The sequence below is a fragment of the Neopsephotus bourkii genome, unplaced genomic scaffold (assembly GCF_033783945.1).
Source record: "Neopsephotus bourkii isolate Nb327-2 ecotype Australia unplaced genomic scaffold, CSIRO-AGI_Nbou_v1 NB_1526, whole genome shotgun sequence".
Lineage (NCBI taxonomy): Eukaryota > Metazoa > Chordata > Aves > Psittaciformes > Psittacidae > Neopsephotus > Neopsephotus bourkii.
Window position 1 is genome coordinate 1,362,329 of NW_026902002.1, and position 24,597 is coordinate 1,386,925.

Consider the following 24,597-nt stretch of genomic DNA (forward strand, 5'->3'; position numbering starts at 1 on the left):
GAGAGGTCCCTGTGGACATGTTTACAAGAGCTGAAGCATATTTATATTAATTTCTGTGAAGTTACTGGAAGATTGTCCTTCTTCCATAAAGCATGTGCATGCATTTGAAGGAGCAGTACAGAATTTTATTCTCTGGAAATGCACTTTGAAGGGCTGCTTTCATAGGTGCAATCCAGCATTGAAACTAGATATACAAAGAAGTCATTGTTGATTAATATTGCTTAGTTAGTCAAAGCTTATATTAACCAACAACACTTAGATAGCTGCATAAATCTAGTACTGTTCTCTTTGCACAGTATCAGTAAAGTCACATGTATTCTTTTTATTAGGAGCACAGGACTGGAGTATTTGGTTTGTTTTGTGTTTTGTTTGCTTTTTTTCTGGACCACATCAAATCCCCTGTAATAGAAGTCACACTGCACTCTATAAATAGAAACACCTAAATATGCAGAGTTTTTCTGTTTGAGCCTTTACTCACCCTGCAAGTGCTAGACCAATCTTGCTTCAAATCTAGCTATGTGTGTATGCTTTGTTGTTGAAGGTCTTGGATTCAAGCCTTCTACATACCTGTCTGGACCAGAAAGCTGTCAGAAATGTATATGCTGTCTCTGTGTGATGACTTTGTTGAACATTTGCAGGAGCTCCCAATCACATGAGGAGCTAAATAATGAACTAAAGTTGTATGCTTTAATAGTAACTAAAAAAAAAAAAGCTAAATTATCCAGAGCAATTTCTTCATCGAAGATGACAGGGCTAACATCTGTGCTGAAAACCCACACACTTTGTTATAATATGTGCAAGGGAAACTATGTTAAGTGGAACAGTTGTGTGCCATAAAGAGGAACTGAACTTCATGGTACAGAAAACTTCTTTCAGTCCTGTGTCCAACTAATCAATTCTCTTGAGTGATTGCTTATCATTTGAAACTTCAGTGGATGTCAGGATTTTTTGTAATCATTGGCTTCTGTGGAGGTATGTAACTGCAGAATTGTTCTCAGTGACAGGTTTCAGAAGGATTTTGCTCATTATATCTAGATATAATTTTCTACTTTACAGTTGGACTGCTGGGTTCTGTAACTACTCCAGCCAGGCTTCACTTGTTTGATATTTAGGTATCAATAATTTCAACAGCATATTAATTTTTCTCTAACTGTAAAATACATGCATTAATATGAATAATTTTCAGGATTTCTAATAGAATGTTCATTTTTCAAATGGTATGGCCAAATATGTAATTCTTACTACTTTCATCACTGCGTTTCAAAACACTTTATAAAGAAATATCAAAGGGAAAAGCAATTGAAAGGACTTCTCTAAATCCTGAAAAGAAGCAAGCAAGATGAATCTTCTGATTCTATGTCTGAATGCAAAGTTGTCTTATCCTAACTAAAATCAGTTTAGGAGTTCACAGAATAAAGCTTTTGTGTATACACTTGCATTACCTATACTGTAGGCTTAGTCTTGATTTTGCTTAATGTGCTGGGAAAAAATAAAAGGCAAACAGGAAAGTCACTTATAAATGCAAGTGAACCTAGAAGAGTTTCTAGGTGTTATCAAATGTTTAAGTTGTCAGCTTTAAATTGCATGCTTTATATGCAGAATTACTGGATCTCATTGGAGAATTATTTTTAGGTGAATTGTCTTAGTCCAGTTCTCTGGGAGGCTTGTATAAGATTTTTGCCCTGTACTTGCATTAATATTAGATCTGATGACTCAGATGCATTAATTACCTCAACTTATTTAATTAATTTAGTAGCAAGCCAAAAATATTAATTTCTTGCACCATGAGAGAACTGTCAAGTTTTCAGAGGTTAATTCTGACTTCTTATTCTCCATAGCTATTCCACCCTATCTGCAGACAAAGAAGACTTCTAAATGCTTATAAACTGGACATGAAGCTATTAACTGCTTCCTTTTGGAAATATGTAGTCTAAAAAATAAGATTTTTAATCACCCTTAAACTTATTCCAGGGATCACCAGTACTTTCCCCATTCCAGATCATAAAGTTATTCACTTACTCTCCCTCATTTTTTTTTTTTTTACTTTTTCCTCCAGAAAAATAAAAAGCTTTGGACTGCTTGACAGATACAGAGTCTCAACTACTGAAAACAAAACCTGAGTTTAAGTTTGGTATCAGGACTTGATGCTGATATTTAGAACAGTTCTTGTTATCTCAAATTCAAAACGAGCTGATTGTTCCCTTTAGTATTATACAGTTACGTGGTACAACAATTAACTTGGAGTTGTGTTATGCCAGCTGCTGTGCAAACACTTGTCACTGCCCCCAAAGGGTTTGTCCAAGGTAATGAACAGCTGCTTCCAGTGCAGTGATTTATATACTTTTTCTTTTCTGGAGAGCTTTATTGAACTGATAGAACTGAATAGGTTTGGTTTGTTTCTTTAGTCTTGGGGGATTTGCTGTGCTTCTGCTTTTACCCCCTGCTTTTCCAGAAGTGTGTGTCCTTCATTGATCTTACGGTTTAACAACACAAGTTATTGAGTATATGTCCTAGAAAACCACCTGTTTTATCACTTGAGAAAAAGATGGGAGGCCAAAATCTTCTTCCTGGTTTGCTACCTTTTCTCATGCTTTAGAAGAAATGCACTCTCAAATTTAGATTTCAGCAGCTTCAGCTTCCAGCCACTGGGTTTTGGTATGTCTTTCTCTGAGATAAAACCTGCTCTGCATGCTAAGAAACATTGTAACCAGGTTTAACTGAACTTTGTACTTTTTTTTTTTTTTTTTTGCTGCAATTAACATATATGTCTATATATTTAATATATTTATATATATGTTAACATATTTTTCTCATTCTCCAAATCATTGTCAGCCCCATTTTATTCTCTCTAGAATTATTCAATGCCCTTTTAAGTGTTTATATTAATATCTATGCTGTCAAGGCAGAAGCCTGTGACTCTTTCTGGCTTGTGTATTAGAAGACTTGCATTTGATTTGGTGAGGCGGTAAACATTTTTCATTTTGTGTGAGTATGTGTGTCAAACTGAGAGGCCTTGCTTACACTTCGAAGTTCTCTGAAATAGTAAATCCAAATCCAAACAATGTTGGGGAGAAAAATGCTAATGGTGTATGCCCTTTAAAGAAAACAGGAGAAAAACAACAAAGGAGAAGAAGAACTAGCTAGGCCCTGGGGAATGATCTTGACTGTGCCTTATTACTACAGCTTTATCCTTTCTAGTTCTTAAAGATGCTGTCAGTTATTGAACTCTGACCTGATTAATCTATTGGAGGGATGCCTATAGATTGTGGTCTTGGTATTGTTTCCAGATGGTTTCCTGGCAGGCCAATTGGGTACAAGATGTCATCTTTGAGGGGAAATAGTGTGGACTTCACCCCATACCCCCCCTCCCCCTTTTTTTTTTTTTTTTTTAACAGAGCTTGTCTCAGCAAATAAATACCAGTCACTGGGTCAGTCGCTCTGAAAAACAGTAATCTTCTGGTAAACTGCATTCTGTAGGTTTATTGGCATCTATAGAGCAATACAGTAAAAGGGTATGATATCTATATTGCTTGCAGCAATATAGAAGCCCTGTAATACCTGCTCCTCCTTCAGCCAGGAGGGAGCTGTCTTTTGAAGATGCATGTATCCTGTGCATGTGGAATCCATGGGATAATCTCAGACATGTTTCTTGGGACAAATACTGTATTTTACAGGGCATAATTCAGAGACTTAAGTTTAGTCAATGCAGCAGGCAGCAGCTGTTAGAAGTTCTTGAGATACCACTGTTTAAGAATTGTCTTCCTGTTTTAGTTTGATGTATCCCTCTGCCCATGGCAAGGGGGTTGGAACTAGATGATCTTGGGTTCCTTTCCAACCCTAACTATTCTATGATTCAATTTTGTGCTTTACCCAGGTAGTCTTGATATGGGTGTGAAGGGGTTAAACTGAATTGCTGACAGTATCCTGTGGGTCAGAATTAATGACTGAACTGTCTCTTCTAATATTCTTCCCTGCCCTTTTGTGACAACACTGTAGTGTCCTATCCACTTTTCTGTGCTGCCAAGAAATAGCTCTTTTTAATTGACACACTGTTTTGTTTTCATAATGGCCATATGTACAGCTGGTTCCATTTAACCCATGAGACTGAAATGGTTTTTGAAGTGGCTTCTTATTTTTATTGTTAAAGCAAAGATTAATCTCTAACCTCTTTTTCTTTACAAGGGGATTTCTTCAGTATATTTCTTCAATATATGAAGTAAAGACTTTTAGGGCAAAAGAATCATCTGCAGTTCTTCTTTTGGATCTGTTTTTTTGCTCCTAGGAAAATGTTTCTTTTCTCTGAAGGGAAAGGGTCTGGATTCAGTGGGAAGTCCCTATCCTAATAAACTGAAAAGTAGCTCACTTTCTTGGCAGAATTTGCAACCTATGCTGTTCCACTGTCACTAACTCATTTTAAAACCAGTTCAACTGTATCTAGATGAGCTGTTATCTGTGCAAACAGTAGTGTAAAAATGTTTTGTGCATCATAACTTAGAAGGTATGAGATGGAAAATTGCCTGGATTTCTTCCACCTTTGCTGTGTTGCTATTTCATACCACACCCACACAGATGTGTTATTCTACCTACGGATATGCTTTTCTTATCTCTTGATCTCTTTTAATGTCAGAAGATACCAAGATGGAACGAGGTGATGTGTTTTGCTGACCTTGGGACTTCACATGCCCCCAGTGGCCTGTGCAGAAAGTACTTTATTGGAAGGTGGATGCACACATTTTAACCTATAACTCAGGGATACCATTGTACTGTTGGACTTTTGGCACTAGAAGAGAAGGATATAATAAACTGCTATAGGAATAAAAGTCCCAGACAGAATTTCAAACTTTAATAGCAGCTTTTGTTGTGAGGAAGCTCTGAAATTGCAGTGGTTCTGAGCCAGGCCATGCTATAAATCTGAGACGTTACAGACAACTTGCTAGTAATGTTCTCTGAGATTTCTTACAGAAAATGTGGTTTTTATTGCAGTATGCCTCCTCATTCCAAGAGGACTGGCAGCTGATTCTGCTACTGTTTATGCCAACAAGGCCGTAATTCTGTTTTTTCTCTTAATCCCCAAATTAATTTTCTTCTAGAACATGAAACAGTGGCTTCCTTTTAGATACAAGTTTCAGGTGGGTTTAAACTTGCTATGACCTCTAGTTTGGTAGTGTGCGGTATAGCAGAGCAAGGCTCATGTTTTTGGCAAAGCTCTGCTTATCTCCCTCACTTAAATTCAGTTTGTAGCCTGTCCTCTATTAGCTTCAGTACTGAGTCCTCTCTGTTTCTGTCTACAGCCAGGCCAGTAAAAATGCCATAGGGATTTGAAATGATGCATGCAACAAATAGTGGGAGAAAGCCAACTTCTGCCATAGTTCTAAACCAAATAAATCCCAAATGCATAATTTGTCTTGTCTATATCTGGCCAAATGTTCCCATGCAGTAATTAATGGCAACTGTCTGGTGAGCAATCTCTAATGCAAGGATCACTAAAGCTTTCTGTGAGAAAACTTTTGAGGAAAACCAGTGCTCCAAAATCATTTCACCACTTTTGTTGTCTTCTGAGGACCCACAGCAGCCTGAAGAATACAGAAACAACCAAAGTCTTTTGCTAGTTTTACAAAATTAAACAAAAACATTTACAAAATTTGCTAGTATTACAAAATTAAACTAATGTGAAGAGAAAATACATATCAATGTCATTGACTAGCGTCTTTCATAGAAGAAGAAATTACCAAAATGGGTTCATTGCTATAGATGTTTGACTGGGGCAGGGATTATCTTGACTTTGTCTAAACTGAAGAAATATGGCACAGAGGTTTATGTTCCCAGCTTAATTCTTTAAATTGTGGGCAGGGAGGGAGGAAGGGAGGTGTATTCAGTGGAATGAGGCTAGAGGCAAATTGCCCAGATCTGCCCTCAGAATTGTAAGCACAACTTAATTTCAGAAGGAGCTGCACGAAATAATGAAAGGATATTGTGGTACACAGAAGAATCCAGCACCAGTACTGTCCTTGCAGGAAATGAGTCACAGTGGTCCAAGTGGGCTTGTCCAGCCTTATATGGAGTAGCTCTGCCATACAACTTCTTTCATACTCTGACCTTTAAGTGGAATTAGGCTTGCTTCTTTAGTTAGTGGGAAGCTGCTCCTCTGCCATATTGGAAGCTTTTTCTGATTTCTAATTTAAATATATTTGCTGTTCATTTTTCACCCCTGACTTCTATATCTCTGGTTATTCCAGCCCCTTGTGAGTCAGAATTGTTTTATTTAAGTATTTTTCTGTTTGATTTTGTTAGCTTATCTGTTAGCAGTATGCTATTGAGTGGGGATAAAACCCAGCAGATGGATGTTTATAGTGAGCAAATGAGCCAAGAAGGTATGTAGACATGGAAGTTAACCCAATTATGTTGCAAAACTCTAGCTTTGCGTGTAGAGTTGTTGCCCTCCAAAGGTGCAGCTGACCTCTTGCTATGCTCCTTTGCCATCTGTTGCAAGAGGAGGTTGGAGGGCACTGATGGTCTTATGCTCACAGTCCCTAGAAATGCCCTCATATTACATAGAGAAAGGTGGCAAGAAATTGGCATGGTACTTCCCAGTTCCTCATTTTATATCATGACTTAAGTCACTGAAAATCAGCAGTGTGTTTAGTCTTTCAATGGCAAGATAAGGTGGTGCAGAGTATTAGCTGCCTCACTTTGATGAGCAAACACCGCCCATCACACTTACCAAGTTTGATCAGTCTGAGAATATGAGGGGTAACACAAAATAACACTTCATTTTGTGCTAATTCTAGTAGTTCCTAAAAATAAATAAAAAAAGATGTTTTGTTTTTATTTTTCCATTAGTGCACTAGGGATGAAGCTGGAATGGGTGTTATTTGTTCTCTAACTTCTTTGCTTTCTGTTGGTAGCATTTTTCAGAAGTATCTATGTTCCATTGAACATCAGTAGAATTTAGCACAGGGTATCTGAGTAACCCTCTAAAAAATAAGCTCTCTATGAGCTAAGTTGCTTCTGTCACAACTCTAGGGAGGCAACACCAATAAGTTTGGAGCAGGGACATTACCTGCTTTGCCATGATTCTCTTGGGTATGGGCTGAAATAGAATGGCAAGTTCCCGATCTGTGTGGAAATATGAAACAAGGTGGTTGTTCCATGGTTAGATGCATAGAAAAAATGTGAGTGGTTAGCTTTTTTGGGTTGAAGGACTTAACACAAAGCTTGTTTAAGTATTCAGGTCCTCTACCTGGCTATCTCCTTTGCCTGTCTCAAACTTGTTCCTCAGTAAACGAAAATAAGATGTGCAAGGATCAGGGGAAATATAACTTGAAACATGGTACATTTTACTGATGGAGTTTACATGTCAGGAAAAGCTGGTAGGTTGTATATTATGACAGGAGTAAAGAAAATAAAAATTTGCAGTAGCAGCAACATGAAAAACTGGTTTGCGGTGAGGTTCCTAAGAGTCCTTATTTTTATTTGGAATAGTAGGTGAACCCCAGAGAGTACTGCTTGCAGATTGCATTGCTCCTGCCTCTATCTGACCACTTGCTTGATAAAAGCCTTGAAATAGTGCAGTTAAATGTATAAAGTTTGAGTTGTATAAAGGTTTGAGAGGAATGTTTTGAGTTGTAGGCTTTCTTCCAATTTCACCTTTGCTTAAAGCATTAACATGCATATAGTTGCTTTGTCCCAGTGAAAGTCATAAGGAGGTTTTGATATAGCTCTACATCGTAAAGCACATTTGAATAGTTAATTGCAATTTATATCAGTCCAGCTTGGGAACTCAGAGCAACAGCCTGTCTTAGGCTACTGTGTTGCCATATCTTCTACTTCTTCAGCTGACCCATAGTATTGAAGGTAGTAGGCAAATACAATAAAATTGTTTTATAACTCGCATCCTCCTCTTCACAAAGCTCTCTTGTGAACTGGTAAGACTCCACCTCCCCCCACACTGGATAGTACCAGAAAATTCCCTTAAAGATGTCTCTTGTAGCCTTGTTTTAAATTACAGTTATGGCATTACTACAAAAAACTCAAAGGTTAAAGAATGTTTGGCTTGTATCTACTTAGATGGAGGACTATAATGTGTATTTCACTTACTACTGTAGAGTCTGTAGCATTTGCAAACCCAGATTTGCCCTCTTTCATTTGCATAAAACAATGTTGAAGCTACCCAGCTCCCCTCCTGTTCTGTGTTCCCCAAAAGTATTCTAATATTTGGAATTTGTAAACACAGGATTTGGGATTCCATGTGCATCTGGAACTGATAAACCATTGGTATTACAAAGATGTAACCCTTTACACCTCTAACCTAGGAATTCTCTAGTGAAAACTTACAGGCATGTCTGATGTAGATGCAGGCAGATTCTTAGCAGCTAAAACCAAAATGAAAAAGTTGCTGTTGAATGAGTGGAATTTTCATTGAAAACTATGTCACTTGGGGAGGGGTGTATAAAGACTATAGAATCTCTTTGGCAACAAATACAGCCATAATATTTTGAGCTAGGGACCGAGGAGATGCAAATCAAACAAAACTTGTCAGATTGTATTAGTGGGGGAAAGAACCTTCTGGAAGAGACAGGGTAATGAAAGAAAAAAACCCAAACCCACAACCAAATGTAAACCTCACCCCTGACAGAATCTTGCATTAGTTGAGGTTCAGTGAATGGCTTTGTTGAAAACACAAGAAAAGGATTTAAATAGAGAAGGGCTGATAAGGTGCAGGGCATCACCGATCTGTTTCCATAGTGATATTGCTCAAATAGAGGCTTAAAGGAACATGAATACCATTGCAGCTGAACTCTATAGAAGATACCAGTCTTCCAGTGGTGATACTGGCTTTTTATTGTTTGATGTTTTTGCCTATTAGTTGGATTTGGGAAATTGGTGGCAAGGAGAAAAACAAGGGTTTGCACAAATAATTGGCTTGACAGACTTCTGCTTCCTTCCAGCTCCTGCTTTCTGGGTTTTACATGCCCTCTCCACTCATTTTCACTTTGACAGTCACAGTTGTTAAAAACCGCATTCAGGTGTTCTTAGAAAAAGAAATAGGCACCCCTTGCTTGTCTATATTGAAGCAAACACAGCTTTATACCAGTGTGGGATTTAAGTATGCGTGTTTTCATTGTCTATGCAACTGAACCATTTACTTGAAAGTGAGCTCAGTGTAAGTGTAGCATCATACATTAGGTATTTCATGTTGCCCACTGTCCTAATCATCCTATATCCATTGAGAAATTCACTAAGCATCACCTTTTTCATAACTGATGCTTTTCCCTTTGAAAAGCAGGGTCAAGCCCTGGTTAGAAAAAAGCCTGTCTCATGTTACAAATACTGTGGTGTTGGAGTTCTTCCATTTTTCTTTTCAAAATTGCCATTCTGCAGATTTTTCTTAGCTAAGTGTACTCTGAAAATAAGAAGCCCCTTAAGTTATAGCTGTAAAGAACATATTCTAAGATGAAAAGCATACCAGTCATGTGTCTGCCTAAATTATGGTAAATCTTCTTTTTTAAAAAAGTAATCTTTATTTAAATAAAACTGCAGCAGTTCTTGAACCTGAATTTTTTCAATACAAGCGAATAAGCAACCTAGTAATAAAAAATTACACAGAAAGACAGTAGAAAAGTTCTTTGTGCTTCTTTAGCAGCTTAAGTTCAATACATAGAAGACTGAGGCAGTATGGAAATACTGATTTCTCTGAGAATGGCCATTTTTAGACAACTCTCAGACATGACCATTTTCATGTTATAGATGGATTAGCTGGCACTTACCATTACCATGACTATTCTTCTCAAGATGTTTGAGACCATATAGAGTCTTTGGAATTGCACCCAGTCTGGATCTGATCATTAGCCTGTTACCCTTTAAGAACACAAGTGGTTTGAACTGAAATATTATGTAAGCATTGAATCCATTGACCTTTGGCGTTAGGGAGAATTGCCTAGGGAAGAATTTTGGCTTCAGTACGGTAAATGGATTGTTTTTTTCCCCTAAATTGATTAGTTGGCCCGAATTTTACCTTTAAAGTAATTTAAAGTAATTTGAATGCATAGGGCAAAATATTAATTTTCTGTGTGTTGATTCAATAGCTGTTTTATGAAGACATGTCCCAAAGGTGCTCAGAAGCAGAGGGGGAAAAAAGGCAAATAACTGTGAAAGTGCAATGTCTTGGCATGACCCCGCTAACTTTTAACATACTATTCTAGTTAGAATGTGTGTTTGTTTTCGTTAAGGAAACAGGCTGCTACAAATGTCCTGTAATAGCATAAATTTGGGTATCTAACTTAGACCATGATGATTGCAACAAACTTGGAAGGGAATACATTTTAAAATGGATGTTTCTGCAGCAACTGTATTTTGTGTTTAAATCAGTTTTTACATATCCCATGGCTTTGGGGTTTTTTTGTTTTTTTCTCTTTTTTTTTTTGTTTGTTTGTTTGTTTGGTTTTTTTGTTGTTGTTTTGGTTTTGGTTTTTTTTCCCCTCTCGGTCTGAACCCTTCTGAGTGCCAACATAGCAGATAATACTCATTAAATTCTTCCCCTTTCCCACCCCTATCTTAAGGACAAAAATAAGTTTACATTGAAATTTCTTATGTTACTTCTTGGGACAAGTTGGAACGATCCAGGAATCGCAGATGCTACGGCAAAAGGTTTCTCTCTAAGTAGGATGGAAGAAAAATGTGACTTCTAACTAAACTCTGCTTTTAATGAAAGATGCTGTTCTCTACTGTACTATTGTATTTTATATTAAATTCTGTAAATTAGTGGGACACTGAAGATCCAGTCTCACTTTCTGTTCCAAAGAGATTTCTCTGGAGTCTCCTACTCCAGTGGGAGATTTTTCAGAGATTTCATATATAGTCTTGCTACTGAGCTGTCAATCAAATATCAACCTACAGTTAAGTGAAGGGAGTTACAAAGATGAAACAGACTAGCTTTTCTTAATAGTGGCAGGTGGAAAAATGAAGGGTGGTGTCCACAACTTGTAACTTGAGTGGTTCACATGGAATCTTAGGATGGTAATGTAGTACTTGGGTTGGTTACTCCGAAATATTGTGACACCTCTGTTTATGGAGGTGTTTAAGGCTTGTCTGAACAAAACCACAGCTGATTTGATTGGTGTTTGACAGCAGTTCTGCTTCAAGTGGGATATTGGGTTACTGATATGGAAAGATCCTTTCCAGCTAACATTTCTGGGACTCTGCCACAATGCTATCAGTTTATTAGCTTTCAGTCTTTCACCCTCATCCCTTAGTAAAATGAAGACCTCACAGCCTCTCCCAAAACTGGTGACCTCTCAGTCTGCCTGTGGTACTGGTTCACAGCTTATACATTTGGATGTTGCATTCAAACTTAAAGTTTACGAAGCTGTCTCTGTCATCCTGATTCTGAACTTCCCAAGTTCTCAGCAAGCAATGCTACATTTTTATCACATTTTCATTTGTGTGTGTGACTTTTTTCTGGTGTGAAAATCTCTGTTTGTTGATCTTTCCTGGAATTCAAAATGTCCTACATCTCTGCTATATTCTGTGAGCCTAAAGATGCATGTTCTGAAAACTCCACATGGTATCTATAGAGTATTTGCCTAATTGTTTGGAGTATAAAAGACCAGTGTTCCCAACTTTAAAGACTGTGAAATCATGTACTTTTAAAAGTAGTAATATCATTCAATGTTGTGTTCCTCATTGTGGCATATCTTTTTTCTTGAAAGTCCTATAGTAGCAGGAATATAGTTGCATTTGAAATTTCTGCATGCCTTGTACAGCTTCTGCAACAGTTTGCGTCTATAATATCCGGGTAATTTCTGTTTGAATATGAAAGGAGCATTACATGTTTGGCTGGAGTCAAAAGTAGTATAAGCCTAGTTTTTGCTCTGGAGCTTGCCTTTGTGTTTTGTTTATGTCAGTTTGGCTCTCTGCACCCAAATGCTTGCCTATGAAGAAAATACATATTAAATCATCTAATTACACCTATAGTCTATGAAAGTCTGTTACAAAATGGGTAATGACAGAAATAATCCACATGCTGGTTTGGGTTAGCTTCCTGTAGAGTTAGAATCTCAGAATTTCCTAGTCTGAGCAGACTTACTGTCACAATCTCTATAGCTGGGCTTTGTTGTCCTCCACACCAGGAAAGCTCTTTGACATGACCCTTGTTTTGATACTTTACTTAGGTATGTGTGGACATCTCCATTATCAGTGCAATTCACTAAAGGTGTCTCTTGTATCTTTTGGATATTAGATAAATGTATTATAAAGCTGGATGACAAGTGCATTGTCATGCTCATGCTTGTTTTAAGGCCGATTGCTGCTTCCATAAGAATGGGGTGCCTTTTACCTTTAATCTTTGCTACTTTAAATTCAGTTTCAGTGAATACAAATATTGTTTTTTAAAACCCATAATAGGTAATACTATTAGAAAGATTTTTATAAAGACATGGGTGAAAAAGCTGAGAAAAATCATACTTACCTGTCAGATAAAATTTTCTCTAACAAACAGGAAATGAATGTTACACTCTTATTCTGACAATCCAGTTGTCTAACGTATATCAATGCAGAAGGAACTTGGTTTGTTGTAGCTTGTGAGTTTTATCTGTCATGTCGGGGATTTCTTTGAGAATGGAAGGTTGCCTGACAGTCCAGAAGGAGGTAATGTTGTCTCCCCTTTCCGGTACATGGGCATTTTCTACCTCTTTGTACATCCCGTTGTCACTTTGGTAGACAAGGTGCAGCCATCTAAATTTTACCATTCTTTGACCAAATTATTACCGCATTGTGTGTTAGGATGTTCTATCTATCCTGATATTGCAGAAAACATCATTCATACTAGCGCATTAACTGACTGCTGAACTGCACACAAAGATAGGTTTGGCTTAGTCAGTGAAGCATGCTACCAGCTTTTAGTTGAGATTAGCCATTAATTTGGCATAGTGGACCCATTTCCACACTGTCCACACTGTCATCTTCTTAAATAATGAAGGAATATGGTGATGTTAACCTAGAATGTATACCTCAATAAGGAGGGACCTTCGAAATGTTGCATCTTGGAATAGAATCAGATACTCAAACTGCAAATTCTGGTCCTTTTCAGTGTAATGTGATTTTTATTTCCAGTCCTGATCCAGTTCCCACCGTGCTTGGGTGAATGCTAGAGTTAGAAAGGGAAGGGTAAGAATATGAGAACAGGGAGTAGGGGAATGGGAAGGAGGAGGTGAATGTGGTTGTTTGGTAGGAGTTGATACTTCAAGTGCTGGTCCAACTTCTCTCTAGACTGAAGATTAGAAACCTTTTCATGTTGCTGTACAAGCAGTAACAGACACAGCTCCTGGGCTAAGGAGTTTCCACTAAAAAATGCAAAGGTGCCATCCTTACACAAGCAACTCTGTCCTGGAAAGATGAAGTACCTTGACAAAGGTCATTGTAGTTACACCTTCCCACAGAAACAGATAGTGGCTCACTAATGCCTTCTGAGTTCAGGGCATTACTGCCAAGCCAAGCTTTTCTTTCCCTAATGTTTTCTAGCAGTCTAGTCAACAAAACAGTCAGTTACCAAGGAGCTGGCAGAGACCTTAGCTGGGCTGTGGAAGGAGTATATGTGCATATTCTATGCCCAGGATAAAACTACAGTTCTGCCTTCCAAAGGCTTTTGGTAATAATTTTCTCTCACTTGCAGGCAAGCAGTAGTCTACCTGTGGATTTGGTATCTTAGAAGTGTTCTGAGCCAGTTGTGGTTTTGGAAGCCAGTGTTGCATGCACAGAACCTGGAAGCTCTCAGTGGGTGAGAAAAAAACGGTCTTTTCCAAGTATCTTTTGAGGTATATACTGAATGATTATTTGTTTCTTAAGAGTTTATTAATACTGGTCAATCTTTGTCTTGGTTAACTTTAAAGAACTAGTGAATTAGGAGCTTTCTTCTACTTCCAAAGGAATCTGTATTAGTTTTTCTTGTTCTGGTTGTTCAAAATGAGAAAATGACTTAGTCATATTGCAAGGGGAAAAAAATCATTAAAGACAATGAGCAATCTTTCAAAGGAAGTGCCCCACTGTGAAACCTGACACCAGTGGTTTGGGGTTTTTCTCCTTTTTTTGTGGGGGTTATATTTATGTTTGTCCCTCCCATCCTTAGTCACCCCTCTTCTTCTGAGTGATGTGGAAAATGTGGGTGCCAAAAAATAGCTAGATGAAATATTGATAAATGTGGGAATCCCTTTCTTAAAACAGAGGCAAATTAGAAGGCAGCTGGTTTTCATCTTTTCTGTTAACTTGGGAGGGGGGTGTGTGAAGAATTGAGGCCACTGATTTATGTACCCATATCATGCTCTTGGAAGAGGGGAGAAAGCAAGAGTGCTGAGGGTGAGAATCAAGCACACAGTATTTCTTCAGGCTTCTATTCATTATAAGTTGACTTTCAAGAAATTGAGTGAATGTTTTGGGGTTTTTGTTTTTGGGTTTTTTTTAAATCTTTTTGTCTCTGCTCTTTGTCAAGTGTTGTAAGTGCTAGGGATGACATGAGACTAAATCATAGTATATTTTATTCCCAAAACAACTTTCTACTTGAAAACTTTATTGAAGTGGAATGAGCATTTTCCTATGTTTACAGCATTAGGGAGAGGTTGTGGTGTGAAGCATGGCGTCTGTGTAAATTCTAGATTGACTCAGAAATGTATTGTGTTAATAAATACAACTGAGGATTTGAGAATCCCCATGCAGTATATTAATGGAGAATGTAATTTAAATTCTTATGTAGAACAAGTGGCTTTGGCATTACTATGGATAGTAATTCTTTCAAGTTGTAGTTCTGGGGTAGGCAAATAACAAAGGATTTATAATACAAGAATAAACCAGAAACATTTATTCTAGCATTTTCAGACATTGCACCTACAGCTCTGAGTGTAACTTGGAAAGGGTCGATAGAACTGAGAAGGTTTCAGAGATAAGCAGAAAGATCAGAGGTAGAGAATGATATCCACAGATCCAGAGAATAAAGTAAGGCTCTTCAGCTCAGAAGAAATCTTGGTTGATGGCTGAGGGTGTTGTAAAACTAAAAACGGTGTGGAGAAGGTATCAAAGAATAATTGGTCACAGCTTCCTTTGCATAAAGGGAGAACTCAGTAAAACTCAGACAAAAAGCTTAAAACAATTCTTAATTTTCTGTTTGTTTCAGTATGAGACATGTGCTGTTGATTGTGGAACTCACTGCGATAAAGTGTCACAAAGGCCAAAATGGGTTCAGGAAGAGGTTAAATTCATAGAGATTAAACTTGAGGAGTATGAAACACCAGTGGTCTGGCTTCTTAAGTCCTTAAACTACTGATTGCCAGAAGTCAGGATGGTGTATCTGGGAAAGAATTGCTGTAAGCTTACCCTGGCTTTGTTTTATTTCTCAAGGCGAGTGCTACTGATGGTCACTGGAGATAGGATATGCATGAGAATGAGACAGTGGGGCGTTTTTATGGCTTGCTTTCCAACATCTCTGGCTGCCTGACTCCATTTACAGACATGATACTTTGATAATGTTCCACTTAATGATCAGACTACAATCTTATATTTATTGTGTACTCCTGTCTTCATACATAAAGGTATACAGTATCTCTGCCAGAGCAACATCCAGGAACTTCTCTGTGTTACCTATTCATTGTGGTTCCATGAATTTTGTGAGTTACTGCTTTGTGAGGTCCTGGTTCTAATTCTGTACTGTATCGCTTGCAGCATCTATTACACTCCAGCTTCACTTGCTGTCACTTTAATCATCTTGGAAGGTTTTTCCACTTCTACTTATTGAAGTTATTTACTGTTGTTTTCTAGGTGATGTAGCTATTGCTTTCTTAGTTAGGACCCATGCTTCTTTCCAGCCACTAGCCTGTTTGTCCACTTAAAGTTTTAAGTATTCCTACCTTGAAATAATGTGGGGGGGGAATTTCCTGCTTTTGTCATGGAAAGGGTAGAAGTGTGGAGCTCTGGTTCATGTTTGTGAATTTGAAGGAAGCAATACTGTAAACTTTTAGTGCTGTAAGGCTCCTTTGACAAGTGACAGACAATTGCATTTCACATGGGCAAAAGGGAAGTGAGAATTTGTTGTTCTAGATTTTGGTTGTTGAATCCTGTAACTGCCATGAGTGAATTCCAGGTCAATGCCAGTGTCACATTCACTGTTAGCCAGTGCAGTGAAGCTGCAGGGGTGCACTGGTTTGTTGGCCTCTGTAGTGGTATGCTCAGAAAGTGTGTGTATTTTTGGTGTTGTCCTAGAGACTGGGAGTAGGAACTTGGAAATTTCCCACTACAATCAATAGGAAATCACAAAGTTCTTACCAGAAAGAGTTCTCATTCCTTTCTGGCTCACTGCATATTGTTGTGGTCTCTGTAATATTCCAGCTTTCACACTCCTCTGGGGTGCAGAGGTAACTGCTTTCTTCCCTGGCCATGCATATTAAAATACAGCCTGCATGCAATGTGAATGTATGCAACTCTAGGCAAGCCATCTTCAGGGAGCTGAGGAAATTGTTGTGCCTTCCAAAGAAGGATGTCACACTGAAAAATGTTGTCCTCAGAAAATGAAAGAACTGTGGATTAAACACAGGACTTCTAAGCCAGTGAGCCAGGATTTCTTAAAAAGGACTAGCTAAAGTCTGGGGGCTAGACAGGTACCATTTATATTCTACTATTATGAAGTTTTCAAGCTAACTTTCTAGGTTTTGTAGTTGTGAAGAAACTGTTCAAAGACAGCAGTACCTGGTGCAGCAATAGTCACCTGAGTTGGCTGGCAGCCTGAAACAATAAGCCTTGAGGTCCAAATTCCTCTCATGCATTCAATGGATGGCTAATTCTAGTGGCATTGATACAGCTTTAAAGGTGAACATTAACTGTTTCATTGTGCATCAAAGCAGCAGGGAAAACGGGAGGGGATGTAATGAAGGTGAGTAGTATTGTCTTGGGCAGTCTTAGCACAAGGTGAGCTAAACACTTGGCTTCTGAGTACCTGTGCAGCCCAAATCTGCTAAATTAAAGAAATATTAGCTATAGCTGAGCAGCAGTAAACAATGGAAAGTATGAAGTAAATAAAGAGAAAGGGAAAATGGACCTTTGGCATAACATTTCAACTGGAGTTAGTCATGTATTTGCCTGCTGACAATCTCATGCTCACTGAATTCTTTGACACTCTTGACATGTAAAAAGGTTTGCTTACTTGCTGGATTTGGTTTGTTACCTATGTAGCCTGAAGGAGGAAAGGCTAAGTATGCTTCCTAACTGATAAGTAGAAGGTTATGAGATATGGAATTTCATGCTGTGTTTTGTTGCTGACAAAAGAATAATTTCTACTTTTCATTTAGAACAAAATGGTTTGTTTGAGAGGGGAGAGTACTGGTGCTATGTAGTCTGGCTCAGGAGGAATTGGTGTGCCATTTAAAAGTGGGCTTGTGCTCATCTGAGTTAGAGATCATGGAAGAAATTTCCTGTATGGGCTTTTATTTTAAGGCAGTTCCAGCTGCTAAAAAAACCATTCTAAAAGGCATCTAAAAATCTCCTTTCTCTGTATCACACTCATTGACATAATTGCTTTAATTACAGGTAGTTTTTGATATTTTTCAAATTTCTCTTACGCTAAAAGAATTTGGTATCATGATTTGGGGAAAAGACTGCTAGCTGGAATGAGTTCAAAGTCTGGAATGAAGTCAAGTGGTATGAAAGTAAGAAAAGGAAAGTAGTAAAGCTTTCCAAGATTTTCTGCATGGATACATTATCCAGTAAGAAGAACTCTTAGATTCACATGGAAGTCAATTCTCCAAAAGTCGAAAGCAGATAGACATTGGAAACTATACATAATACAGGAATATTAATATGAATATTTATAATTAGTTATAGCAAAATCTTCTTAGACTGTTCTCTCCCTTTGCAGATTCTCCTTGTCCAAATCCATATGGACATTAATGCTGTTGCAGTGTTTTGCTGATAGGCCTGGAAGGTCAAAGAGCAGATTTAGTCCAGAATATGTTTCTGGACAAAATTGTCTTAGCTCTATTCATTACACCTTGAACAGGAAGTTCCCCAGGAAGTATGAATCATTTTTGGGTTTGAGTTGCTCTCGGTGCCCATTGCCAAGCACAGGCCTTCAAAAATGGTGCTATAGGTTTTTCCATTCCAGATCCATGGGTCTCTTAACACATACCCTACCTTTTGTTTAGATATTCAAAACCACAGTGAAGTGGGCAGTAGGGCTTTCATGTGTGCATGCAAAACTATGTCAGGGCCCACTTTAAATCTGTTTAGTTTAACACTGCCTTGAGTTATTACTTTCCCTGATGCATCACCTACTTTCCTAAAGAAGGGGCCAAATGGCTGTGAAACTTTTTGGAAAGGTTTAAAATCTTGACTTGTTCTCTGTTCCACTTGTCCTGTTTTTCTCAAACTCTTCACAATTGGTAACTCCACTGTCTGTCCCATGTTATTCTAATTATAGAATCAACTAGGTTGGAAAAGACCCATAAGATCATCAGGTCCAACCTTTATCCCAGGACTGCCAAGTTCACCACTAAACCATGCCCTAACACTAAGCCCTGAGGGGCACCACTAGGGACCTATCACCAACTACACGTGACACCATTTACCACCACTCTTTGGGTTCTGCCATCCAGTCAGTTTTTTACCCACTGTAGACCTATCCAGGCCATGAGCAGGTCATTTCTCCCTCCTAGATATTTTTCCATTTTTCTGATCTTGTTGCCATAAACTCCTAAACTGGCTCATTTTCATGACTTGTAACTGTTACAAAAATTTTTAAGGGTGGCCAGTATCTCCCAACTCTCCATTCATTTTCCAGTGTCTGAATCTGACAAGTCTCTCAGTCTTTTTAAGCTGATGCTGCTACTGCCCTAACTGATCTTGCTGACCTTCTGACCTTTCACAGCATATAAAACTCTAATACCTGGAAAGCAGTTGACATGAATGTGTCAGATATTAATGTTAGTGTTCCTGGAAGCCTTGCTGTTTCCCCAGTAAAACAGGACCAGAGATTGTCTTTGTTTCCCTGGGACTGAATTCAGCCAAGATCCATTCCTACCCAACTTCTTAAGTGACTTGAAAACACTGAAATGAATTGCCTTAAACCCTAATAAGTAATTTCTATTACTGAGAAGGATGTATTCACTGCCAGCATGGTACTGGTGCTGAAAGTGGATTACATTAGCCTTTTGTTTGAAATCAATTGAGTTTACAATTCCACTTCAAAGTCTTTAGAGCTTTAAAATAGATCCAGCAGAAACTGTTTAACAAGTCAATGCTGTCCTGGGATTTGTATTGTTCTATCTTCAGTTGTGAGGAGGAAAGACTTCATTTTTCTGTACTTTCACTTCACCAAAGGGTAGTAGTGTAGAACAATAAGCAGCCTATTCAGTTTTGCCTTACCACTGGTTTGCTAGGTTTTACCTAGGTGCAGATGCCTCCCTACATAATGAATTGCAATTCCTTCACAGTTTGAGTGCTCCCCTTTTAAAGCTGGATTTATTGTTACATCGCAATGTCCTTTTAGATTGTTTCAATTTTCAGAAGTTCAGTTGTGACAATGAACCCCTTAAAAAGATTTTATGGAAGCTTGGAGCCTTTTAGCCTTCACATGTTAATTTCTTATTCCTGCTGTACAAAGGACAGCACATTGTTTCAGTGACCCAAGCAAAACGAAGCATTGGTTTAAGGCATGGATGATACCCTACCATGTCAAATTCATAGATTTCTCATCCACTGTATGTATTCTAGTGAAACTAACAAACCAGGAAGCCTTAGTTTAAACACCAACTGCTGCTTCTGAGCTGCAGAAGCATTTTCCATAAAATAAAGGGCTTTCTTTAACCCCCACACAATGAATAGACTATTTTCTGCATAAGTATGCAGAAGGGGAAGCAGAGAGTGAGTGGGTGAGTACCATTGTTTCACCAAACATTTGTCTTGGCTCTCTCATTTGTGGCTGAAGCAGCAAGGAAGCTGACGCAAGCAACAAGGTGTGCTTTACCTTTGTGAAAGGCTGCATCTTGTCCCACTTTTCAAACCTTCTCACTCAGGAGCTTTCAAACCAACTCAGGAGTAAAACTTCCATATTTTCAAGGGCCACTGATTTGGAAGATGAAATGAATCATAAACTGTCAATAAGGTATCAACTCTCAATAAAAGTTATAGCTGTTTCCTTTTAAGAAGTAATTTAATCTCTACTTGGAGGAGAAAGTGTAGGGACTGAGTTATTCACAGGGTCTGTCAAAAATGAAATAGGTAGTGAAGAGCAGTGTGCACTCAAATCAAGCCTGACTCCTAGTGTGTTGAGCATGCAGATTTTTCTGTGGTTCTGCACAGAAGGAACCCCAGATAGCTCTGGATCTCCCCTATCTCTATTACTCTTAAGGACAGGAGAAAGACTCATTACAGTCTTACAATTTAAAGACTTTTTAAATGCATTGAGACACTTCCCATGCACTTCTCATACATTAAGTCATGTTGAAGACATGAAGTTCACAGCTAGTGTGTGATTCTGGCAGTGTCTGAAGCAGAGTTTCCCACAGGCTTTGAATACCTGGGGACACCTGGGTCCTGATTCCTTCGGAGTAAATTACATCTGGTTTTGCACTTTTTTTTCTTTGAGAAATTACTTCCTTCGGACTAGCTTTTATCTTTTCATGAAATGCTTTAGCTGTGACCAAGGTACCATTTTCTTAAATAGTTTTGCCAGAAAAGTCCTTGTTCATCCTACCGCAGCCCCTTAATGGCCTGTCTATTTCAGAGGAACTTAAAGAGAATTCTGTTGTCCGGTTCTTACATGTGGCATTTCTGACACCTAACACAAGGCTCTGCCTTGTTGCACAAATAGAAGCAAAGTTAGAGTAGTCTAGCAGCATGAAGTGCTAAAGTTTTGGACTGTCCATAGCATATGCTGTTCAGAGTTTCCTTGTTCATGTAGCAAATGCACAAAATACTAGCACTGGAACCAAACAGATCTTGGTGTGATAATGAATTGATAAAGCAGCATGATTGCCTCTGTAGCTGTTGTTTTATAAAGCATGACTATAGATTTGTTTTGCAGTACTAGCAAAGACAAAGAGATTTAAGTATCAAGTGAGCAAAGCTTGAACTGGATTTTACACTTTGAACTTTTATCTCACAATGTTTACTATCTCTGCATTCTAGGGTACATAAAACTGATGATAAGACTGGAGATTTTGAGCAAAGGAGACTTATTTTTGCCTTTTCCCAAAGGCTTGTGCTAGGGATAAGGGAGAATGTAGTAAATCCAGACCTTGTGTTTAGATCTTGGAAAAACATGCCAATATCACAAAAAGGCTTTGAATGAACAATAACTGATATTTATAAATAGTTTCCTCTGTTTGGGTGCAATCTGCATCCTAGCACAAGCTCTTCATTATAGGCACTGGTTTCCCTGTGCTGGTACAGGCGACACATCAGTGCCTCATGCTACCCAGCACTGTGGTTTCTCAGAAGGAAGAAAAAGGCTTAATGTTATTTGTTCAACCCAGCCAGTGATCTACTGTTTATAATCTGAAATATCATAAAATGTGTTTTCAATTACCTTGTGCATATTTTTAAAGAATTAAATTTCCATCAAAGGATTTTGCGAGCTGTTTGATCTCCCTGTGTCTAAAGAGCCCAATCTGACTGGAGATAGTTTTGTCTGAACGCACAGAGCACAGTTGTAACAAATGTGCCCTTTGAGTGTGTGTGACTTTAAGGGAAATCAGTCAACTTAATCATGAGAGAAGAGATGGTGGGGGGCTAATTTCCAGTGTTAGCTGTGAAATGATTAGCTAAAGGCTGGATGTGTGAAGACACTATGGCTCTTTTGTGCTATATGGCTGACTTAAGCTTTTGTTTTCTTCTCCGTTAATCTGGATATAGTATTTAATTTTCCAGACATCTTTACGTGTGAGGCACAGCCCTACCCCACTGTGAGAACCTGGAAACAAAAGATGTAGTATTTTTTTGTTGCACTGAAAAAGACTGCTTGTGATGCTATTGTGCGGGGCTCTGTACAAGCACACAGATTCTTTGCACTGAATTTCAATACATAAGCCAAAGATAAAAAGAAGAAAATAGTAAAGAAAAACAAAATGGTTTTATACAGATATAGTGTCAGATGTTTGAATTCCTACTACTTGATTGTTCTGCCTGCTAGGCCATATTGTCGTTCCAGTGTCAGGCTCTAAACAGTATAATGATGGAATTCAGATTCCTGCCGCTCCTGTATAGAAACTGCATTTCCCAACCTAGAAAAGTAAGGGGGGGGGGAAGTCCACAGTTTTGCTTTCTGTCCTGATACATCTTATACAAGAAACACCTGAAAAAATTGGCTTAGGTCTCAAGAGTGATAATTAGTTCAGTGGATTAGCATGTTTGTGCTGCTATTTTAGCTTTGGAACTGGCCTGGATATGTCTGTAGAATACTGTACTGCCCTGATTAAGCTTACCTGAGATGTAAGAACACTTTTCCTGTTCTGTTAAAGTAGCTGTTACGTTTCCTTTGTCAGCACAGCTATTTAGAAATAATTCTCTTACTGCAGTCAAGCACATATGATGGCTTTTGATTTCTTTTCCTGTCATCTATTTCTGGGGAATCCTAACATGCAAGCAGAGGGGTTTTTTTATTCATCTTGCTTCTTCCCGAACTTTACAGCTCATCTTAAATCCAGGTCTTGTTTTGGTTTAATTGAAAGTTGGGTAGCTATTGATATTGCTTGTAATACATATTAATTTTGAGTCCTCTTCTAGAAAGCCAGACGTATCTGCATTTAACCATAATGGAAATATATGCTATACCAAGTTAAACTGAAATTAAGTCAGGAACACTTAATTACATGTATCTGTATAGTGGCATTTGATCCATCCTTTGCAGACATTATAATCATTATTTAGAAAATGCCTATGATACCACAAATAGATGTCAGGTAGGAAATAAGCAGCAGTAGGTAAAGCCTTAAAAAGACAGAGCCTTTCTATGCAGATGTCATCCGTCTTAAGAAAGAAGGAAAGAGAAAGCTAGACACACTGTACAGCAACAGCATGGCTGTATCTAAACAGAAAAGGGCCTGTTTTCTCCAGAGTTTCCAGTTAGTGATAGTAGAGGCAGTAATGAGATACAGAGCTGGTTTCCATCCTACTCTGCCAATTCAGCTCCGACAAAGGTGCCAAATAATTTTCCATTTATGAGCTTTTCAGTAGAAAACAGCTTTAGCAAAATCCCTCCTCTTTTTCTCTGCTGAAATTTTCTTTCCCAGTTTGTGATATTTGCTACCTGTCTGACTGTCATTAGGATGGAGCAATAGAAGATTTGTATAAATTATGTGTTTGGAAAATCCCTTAATCATTCACTAGCTGTTTCTTAGGATTTCTGGAAGGGAAAGTAGTGACATCTCTAGGGATGGTTTTTATATCAGCTAGGCCTGATGTGTTTAGCAGGCTAAATGCTCCAAATAAATCCATCACTGGCATCAACTGCATCAGAGCTGAATTTTCTTCATTTATTAATACATCAGTAAAAACACAGCATCCATTTCCAAGAGTCAGTGGAAATGGATCAAAATCAGTATTTATTTTTATCCACACTGTGTTTCAAATCAGTGTTTCTATACAGCATGTACAAATCCATTAATGTCTCCTGACCTTTGCTTCTACTAAAATCTGAGGGGAAACTGCCTTATATCAAAAGTACCCTGACTGCAGTACACGATGCTCTGCTTCTACGTGAATGGTTAAGTCTAAGTATTTATTTACACCATGCAAGACATAGTGAGCCATACCATGTAGGTTGGTTGGTTGGTTGGTTTTTCCTTGTTTGGTTTTGTATTTGTTTTTTTAACCAATACTGTAAGGAGGACATATTACATGTGCTAATTTGGATCTTATTGCAAGGCAAACTCATGTTTAACAGTCATGTGTTAGATCATGTGTATGGGAGCAGAATGCGAGTCACAGAAAATGGGATGCTGCATCTGAGAAAGCAGCTTTGGAAACATTTTGGGCTAGTACTAGAAAAGCAAGGAAATCAGGACTGTCATTGGGATGTTGTAGGCTAGAGATGTGATTAAGCCCTTACTGAGACACAGAGAAGGTAAAGAAGCATCAGGGGGGAGAGAGGTGGGGATGTTGCTTCGTGGTAACACTGCAGAAACAGTTACACACCACATCCAATTCTAGTAGCCACACTTTATGAAAGAGGCTGAAATCAGAAAAGATTCAGCAAAGACATGAGTGATCAGTTGTCTGTAAAAATGCCTTGAAGACAAAGATTAAAAAATCTGTCTGTTAAAAATGTGACTCTGATCATAATTGTACCTACCTGGACGGGAGGTTACTGATGGTATAAATAGACCCAAAGGTTGGAATCTGAAGGAGAGTTTTATTCTCACTAGAACCGAGATGCCAAAATATTTAATGATCTGAAAAACAAAAAAATAAATATGGCTTTAGAGACATTTTAGGGTGTCTGATGTCTTCTCTAAAGGATCTTAAATAAGTGGAGGAATTCTCGCGTGATTTCTTTGGGCTGTGTCCCACCAAACTCAGACCAAATGATTGGAATAATCTCTTCTAACTCTGAACTTGGTACAAGTT

General features: G+C 38.3%; 1 protein-coding gene across 4 annotated transcripts in view; it reads left to right on the forward strand.

Annotated features, from left to right (window-relative positions):
* MYLK (myosin light chain kinase) overlaps positions 1 to 24,597 on the forward strand; it is a 224,104-nt gene that overhangs the window by 13,572 nt on the left and 185,935 nt on the right. For 3 of the 4 annotated variants that reach the window (XM_061370055.1, XM_061370056.1, XM_061370057.1), the window contains exon 2: positions 13,670 to 13,811. The exons of the other annotated variant lie outside the window; for it this stretch is intronic. The gene's annotated coding sequence lies outside the window, so the exon portion shown is untranslated. The remainder of the gene's footprint in view (positions 1 to 13,669; positions 13,812 to 24,597) is intronic. 4 annotated transcript variants of the gene reach the window in all.